Below are 8,155 nucleotides of genomic sequence, written 5' to 3' on the forward strand. Positions count from 1 at the left end.
CTAATTAGCCCCCTTTCGTTGTCGGTCACTAATACTTTTGGGGTGGTGAAATAGTGCAAAAGTTTTTCCATTCTTTGTTTTAGGTGCAAACTTGATCTTTTCCTAACGTGCAAAAGTTTTGCAAATTTTGAAAATTTTTCTATACAGCTTAAACATTTTTCTCATTCTATTTCAAAAATATCTACGTGGATGATTTCACAAGGACATGGTGGGATTGGTGTGTTTTGTAGCTCTGGTCTGTTTGGGTGCCTATCATACGTGCTAACCCTACACGTTTCACATGACATAATATAATTTCGAATTTACTGCTCATTTTTGGAAAGTAGTATCGCTCTAAAATTTGTTTCCTATTCCCAGTAGCATTTCGATGAGCTCTCCTATGCTCTACCCATATGACTTCACATATTCTATCAGGGTTTCGCAGATCTTCTACAAGAGTCTGAGCTACCCGGACCTTATAATGTATAAAATGTTTTAAATACACCGTCTGAAGCATCCCTAAGTGAGTTTCTGGCATTTTTATACCATTGATTACATCCGGTCTCAGTTTTTGCTTGAGTACATTAACGAGCTGTTGCTCGCTGATTCCCTCAATTGCTAGGTTGTGTCGAAGATAACCGGGATGAGGCTCCTCGCATATTTGCAGCCTGCCCCGAACAAAATCTGGTTCCTAAACACATTCAGTGGCACTTCAACAAATGGGATTAGGTCCGAGTTGTCTTGTTCAGCACTGGGAATGGTGTCGGCGGTTGAACTGCTCTCGCTGGCAAAATCTGCTATTGAACCCATGGTTGCATTTTGGCTGGCGATTTCAGACGAGGATGTCAGGTGGTTTACCTGCGTTTTTAATCGCGAAAGAGCATCAGCCACGACATTGGGTTTCCCTGTCTTGTATAAAAGTTCGTAGTTGTATTCCTCTATTCTGGACTTCCAACGCTTCAGCTTGGCGTTGTAATTACGGTTGCTAAGTGGAAAGGTTAGTGGCTGATGGTCTGTAAATATTCGTATTTTTTAGCGCCATACAGGTAATTTCGGAGGTTGTCCAGTGCCCAAACGATAGCAAGCATTTCTTTTTCATTAGTCGCGTACCCTTCCTCTGTGGTGGTTAGACATCGTGAAAGAAACGCGATGTCCTTGCCATCGTAGTCCTGCGAGAGTACCGCACCAATCGCGAAATCGAAGCCATCAATTGTTAGATTAAAGACTTTTTCGAAGTTGGGGAAGGTCAGGACTTCGGAGGTCGTCAACACTTCTTTGAGATCTTCAAATGCCTTAAGAACTTTTTTAGACTGGGTCGCTTTTACCTGTGCGTGCTCACCTCTAGTAAGATTAGTTAGAGGTTTTGCGAATTTTGCATAATCGCGGATGAATTTTCTGTAATATGACGTTAGTCCTAGAAAGCTCTTAAGCTCCTTTAAATTGCATGGAGGGAGCATATTTTTATGGAACCTACTTTTTTTGGATCTGGCAGTATCCCTTCAGAGATCACAATATATCCAAGGAATTCCACACTTGTTCTTAAGAACTGTGTGTTTTCCAGATTTACTTTGAGACCAGCAGCCAAGAGTCTGGCAAGGATTACTTCAATGTCCCTTAAATGGGTAACCTCATCTTTGCTAAAGGTGATGGTGGAAAATGCGGTTTTTGGGATGTCACATTCTTTCATGGGGATTTGTTGGAACCCTGAGGTTAGGTCGGGTCGAGTGGAGTACCTTGCATTTCCAAGGCTAGCGATAATTCCGTTAATATGTGGTATGGGATATTTACTGGGAATCGTTACGGCATTTAGTCGCTTGAAATCTATGACCATTCGGTATTTTTTTTCGCCGTCGGCCTGGGATTTCTTTGGTACAATCCATATGGGTGAATTGTACGGACTGTTTGTTTGCGAATTCCGATAGAAGGTCCTGCATTTGTCTTTCAACTTCCCCACGCATGTTAACAGGGTAGGGGTAGCTCTTAGTATAAATGGGGTTTTCTGTTTCTGTTCTTATTTCCGCCTGGACATTGGTTTCGATTTCCATGCTGCGATCAACTGGACCAAACAAATTTTCGTATCTATTGAGTATTTTATTAAGCTCTTTCCTTATAGGTTTGGCAATATTGGGGTCGACGGAAATATTCGCCTCGATGCTATTTACGTGCTGCGCTCTCTTCCGCTTAAGGGACAGCAGTATATCTGGTTTTAAAGTAAGGTGGTTTAATTCCCTGTCTAGTAAGGCCTTAACTTCCGTGAGTGTATCGTCGCCTATTATTCCGTCAAAAGATTCGAGTCCTGGGAGAACAAAAAAGGTAGTGGGTAGGTCCTGGCCAGTGTTGCCATTTTAGCCGTTTTCCGGCTAGATTTAGCCGGTTGCGACAGCAAACAGCCGGAGAAATTTCGATTTAGCCGGCAGCTGATTTGTTAGCCGTTTTGCAGAAAAAAATTAGCCGTTTTTAGCCGATTTTGCTATTTGCCTTGTTTTCTTAAATTTCAAATATGTATATATGTTTCCATTTTTGACTAAGCGAACCAAAATCTGTTAGAAATGGCTACTAGCCTTATCGTGGAGAAAATTTTCATGTCAGGCAGTGTTGTATGAAATTGGGCCGATTTCGCTTATTTTTCTTTTAAACGAAGAAGGGATTTTCTTCATAAAATGTTTGTTATAAATGTCTTAATTTTAAGTGTGAAGTTTTATTCGCAAACTAAGAAAATAAGAAATTGTTTCACTGTTAAGACACTTAAGATGCGTTTGTGTTTGGATATAATGCCAACAAACAGAATAAATATTACATGTAGATATTGTCTTCCCAGATAGCGCATATTCAATTCTGCCTAAATTACCAAACATCATTTTTGCCCACTCCCAAAGGTTTAAGTTAAGGGAAAAATTGGTATTTTCAAGCACTATGTAAACATATGTATTTTTTTAAACAAGTTTTTTTGCCGAGAAACTTATTTAAATTCCAAAAACCGAATGCCAACATGAATTAAAGGAACCAACACTGAAGTGAGTCAAAATGAAAATAAAAGAGCACAAATTTCTATGTAAAGCAAAACTCTCTGGGAATCCTACGAGACATCTGCCGGTCATATGACCGGTCATCTAAATGGGAGATCTGCAGTCTTTTGGCATCATATTTTACATCAGAATTGAAGGGATTTCTAAAAAATCTGACCAGTTCTTTTGTGTAACTGTGATTTTGCATCCCTTGTCAACATATGGCCTCAGTTGATGCTAACTTAAGGTCGTTGTTTTACTGCCTTAAAATTGAAGGGAAATTTTTACAGCGTTTTTTATGTGTATTGGTTTCTATTTGACTGTATTGAGAATCGGTCAGTCTGAAAAGGCCTTGTAGGGAAGACAATAGGTTTGTTCGTCGAAAAACCAGCGGGAATTATCGCTCAAAATATCAGATAGTAAGAAAAAATGCTCCCAAATTCTCTCTCTTGTAGAGAAACTTGCAATTTTCTGTACGAACGTAAATTTGCAAGTTTTTCTGCAAGCTAGTGTCCACGGTTGCATTTCAAACAAACGAAATTTGTATAGAATTTTTAAAATTCTTTCAGAGGAGCAATGAACAGGATCTACGTGTATATATCTTGTCAGTCCAACTTTCTTCAACATACGATTCAATTTCTTTGTCGGGTTTACTATATCGACTCTGGTTGAGATTGCATTCCGATTAAGAATACATTTTTTTTTGCCGAGTACCTTTCAAATCATTGGAATTAACTGAATTAATTAAGTACACAAGTATTAACATACATTTTTCATTTTAAAATCGCTTTAGTTTGTAAATTTTTAAATTTCACGAACTTGTTTATTCAAATTATCGTCGACAAAAAATCCTACCATGTGCCACAATCATATGTATTTCCTAATTGCAAATTCTTGCTGGCAAAATTTTTTCCGGCTCGAATTTGTAACTTCTCTCCAAGAAATAGTCTTTTTACTCGTGATTTATTTAAATAAAACATGTGAAATTTAGTTGAAACATTTTAGCCGTTTTTAGCCGGTTTTATTTGCCAATTTAGCCGGTTCGTCCAAAAAGTTCTGGCAACGCTGGTCCTTGCCTACAAACTTAAAAAATTTCCACAAACTTTTCTGTCTATTTTTATTTTCCCCCCAGCGGAGATTACGTGGAATGGGTTCTCTACTGGCATCGTGCATTGTGTTATGCGCTCGCTAATGCAGTTTTTGTTCGCTCCCGTATCTACTAAAAATTCTAAGGTACCCTGATCCTGTGTAGCATACTCTAAATATGGTACGCCGGACACGAGGCCCCATCGTAAAATTTACTTGATCGCCCACGGTTTGTTGCTTGCAGAGGTGTCTTCCCCTTCTTCCTCCTTTACTGGCACTAGATGAAAGAGCTTTTGTTGTTTGCTTGGGGTTTTATTTGCATAACCCGAGAATCCCGTGGAACCTGAATTATTTTTATGCTATCATACCTTGGGAGTCTCGAATTGTTTGTTCGTCTGGTTTGGGAAGATGGATCGACATTGATTCTTGTTGTTGTTAAGGAAGGATTGCTGCTGCGCCAGCTTTGGGTAGATTGATTGTTCCGGGATTGCCCTGATCCAGAGTATGAAAAATTTTACCTTACCTGATTTTGGATTCTACCGGTATAGTTATTATTTTGCTGGGTTGGGTAGTTAGATCCCGACCGGTTCTGAGCTGGATAGCTTTGAGCTATGTCAGTGTAGTCCCTATTGCTCCGCGAAAAATATCGCAGTGCCGAAGATTGGTATATGTCGCCGAACATTCTGCTGCTGTTTCTATTTAGTGCTTGTGGTGTGCGATAAATGGCATTTCTGCGATCCACATTGATAAACCGGAGACATGACGAATATGCTTCTGGCAGAGACTTTGGCTTTTGCATAAGGAGAAGAGTTGGCAGGGCTCCATTTAATCCCCTGATGAATACATCTAATGCCCTATGCCGATGTGCCTCTGCCAACGCCTTCACCGTTTCACCATGCACGTATTTCTCACTATTTATCGTGTTAATCATAAGCGACAGCTGCTTATTAACACGAGTGTAAAATTCGGACACCTTTTGGCGTCCTTGTGTCATTTAGGTTAATTGCTGAGCTAATGTCTCAATGTCCCTAGCATCTGCGTAATGCAGCGAAACAATTTCTTTGATACTTTTCCAATCGGCATCAAGGATATTGTGAGACACCAGTGCAGCGTCTGCTGCATCCCTAACTTTGTACCTAATGTGCCTTAGAATGGCCCTATAAATCGGCTTGTGCCGGACCACTTGGTAGTCCTTAACAATCTGTTCCGCGCTATAGATCCAGGAGGAATAGTGCTCCTGAGATCCATCAAATATCTGGAGTTCCTTGACGCAGTCTGAGGACTCGTGGTGGTTCTCCTGTAGGCTGTGGGACGGTGTCTGCAGATTGTCTGCGCACCTCCTCCACTTGACTTTCTAACCTTTCCAAGTTTTCACTTAGTCCTTGTAGGGATTCGTCACTATTCCTGGTTTCCACGCTTTTTAAGCGCTCTTCGAATCTTCTAAGCTGCGAGAGAATGGCATTTACGGCGCCATTCATCTCCGTTAAGGACTTCTTCATCTCGTCCGTGTTCATGTTTATGCTGGAATGAAAAAATATAAAATCAGGGTTATGATGTTTTACTTACAAAAACCAATATTTCATTGGAATTCGGTCAATGATGTCCTTTTTTTGTTTTATCCCTTATTATAATACTCGGTTATTTGATGATTCGCTTTCTATTTTTGTTGATATCTATTCACTTCTATCCCCAATTTTTCACAGGAATCCTGTATGATTTTTGTTTATTTTTTTTTTTTAAGAACAAAATTAAACACTGTCCTTATCTTATTTCTACGCTTCTCTTTCCATTTTTTCAAAGGAATTCTGTATGGTTTTTTGTCTTTTTTCTTATGAACACAATTAAATACAAACTTTTTTCCTTAAAGTTTCTCCACTATTTTTATTTCCGCTTTAATCTCCAATTTTGCACAGGAATTCTGTTTGATTTTTCTCTTTTTTCTTATGAACACAATTAAATACAAAGTTTTTTCCTTAAAGTTTTTTCCACTAGAAAAGATGTTTGCGACCCACTCGGGCGCCAGTGAGCGAGGTTAATTAAAAAATTAAAGTTGCGGTGAACCAACCGTTCACCGAACATCAAATTCAAACAACGATTTCACAACGTTATAAAAGTATTTTTATTCTGTACTTAGGCACCAGCAAATCTATATATATAAAAATGAAATGTCTTTCGTATGACGGCGATGCCTGACCAAACGGTTGAACCGATTTCAATTCTGTAAAAAGCACATTTTTGGACCTTCTGTGTGGAAGGTTCTTTGATTTAAAAAAAAAATTTTAATATTTTGTTGTTGTTGCCGAAAAATTAAGAAAGCTGAGACGTCACGATTTCACAATTTCATAGAGTTTTCCGTATATTGAATGTCACTAAACTACTAAACGGCTGGACCGATTTCGTTCATATTTGGAACATATTTCAGCACCTTGAAGGGAAATATTTCGACTAAAACTTTAATCGCTAGGTGGCGCTGGGGTCGGGATATTCATAAAAATTGCATTTACTGCTGATTTGGCTCATATTTAGAAAACAATTTAGCCAATTTAAAAGAAATATTTAGACTTGAAACTTACACGATAGGTGGCCCTGTGGCCGAGACATCCCCAAAAATTCTTTTACGCTAAGAAAAGGATATATCTACTATATATTTGTGGAAGTATGTATGTATGTATGTATGTGCCAGGTTGCAGCCTAAACGGACGGACAGAATCGAACAAAATTTTGACAGAGTATTGACATGACACCTGGGCCTATAACAGGGTAAACAAATTGGGATTCGACAAGGGGGCGTGGCACCTCCCATAGGCGTGAAATTTTTAATCAGCCATAACTTCGAAACTATAAGTCACATGAACTTGAAATTTGGTATGCAGTCATATATATGGTAGGTGCTTACAGTAGAGTATATATGTATAAATGACTTTGTAGAAGTGGGCGTGGCACACCCCATAGGCTTGAAATATGTTATCAATCATAACTTCGGAACCATAAGTCACATGAACTTGAAATTTGGTATACAGCCATATATATGGTAGGTGTTTATAGTATGGTAAAAATAAATGACTTTGTAGAAGTGGGCTTGGCACATCCAATAGGCGTGGAATATTTTATCAGCTATAAATCCGAAACTATAAGTCATATGAACTTGAAATTTGTTATTAAATCATACATATGGTAGGTGCTTATAGTAGGGTATATATGAATGGGGTTGTAAAAGTGGGCGTGGCACATCCCATAGGAATATTTTATCAGCTATAACTCCGGAACTATAAGCCACATGATCTTGAAATTTGGTATGCAGACAAAGCTATGGTAGGTGCTTACAGTAAAGTATATATAAAGGGGTTTGTAAAAGGGGGCGTGGCACATCCCATAGGCGTGGAAATTTTTATCAGCTATAATTTCACAACCATCAGTCACATGAAATTGAAATTAGGTATGCAGACATATCTGCGGTAGGTGCCTACAGTAGGCTCTATATACATGAGTTTGTAAAAAGCGGCGTGGCACATCCCATAGTCGTGGACCCTTTTATCAACTACTACCAGACCCGGCGAACTTCGTTCCGCCCAAAATAAATTTTTTGTACACGGTCAAAAATTTGGGTTTAATTTTTAAGCCGCGCTGGGACTACTGCCTTTTTTAATCTTTTATAGTCTACTTTTTAAACCAGTCAATAATTTTAAGCAATTTTTAATATATTGTGGTTTAAATTTTAGTCCAAAAAGTTCGTGGTTTAAAAATCAAACCAAAATATTTTAATTCTAGTTTCTAGGTTTAGACAATTTGGTTTAAAATCTAAACCGAAATAGAAAATGTTTGCACACAGCGAAATGTGGTGTTGATTCAAACTCAACATATGAAAGCACATTTACATGCGGGGCTGTAGCTGAGTGCGCAAAGTTGCTTGATACAATTGGTTGCTACTAAGGCTGTCCGGGTTCAATCCCCATCAGACGGAGCATTAAATTTTATTTATATTTTTTATTCTTAATTATGAAAACCGAACCGAACTGTTTAAATTCTAAACCCAACATATCTTGTTATTATATTTAGAAGGTTTGTATTTGAAACTGAATTTATGT

The sequence above is a fragment of the Rhagoletis pomonella genome, unplaced genomic scaffold (genome assembly GCF_013731165.1).
Source record: "Rhagoletis pomonella isolate Grant_MI unplaced genomic scaffold, Rhpom_1.0 Rhpom_scaffold_00003, whole genome shotgun sequence".
Lineage (NCBI taxonomy): Eukaryota > Metazoa > Arthropoda > Insecta > Diptera > Tephritidae > Rhagoletis > Rhagoletis pomonella.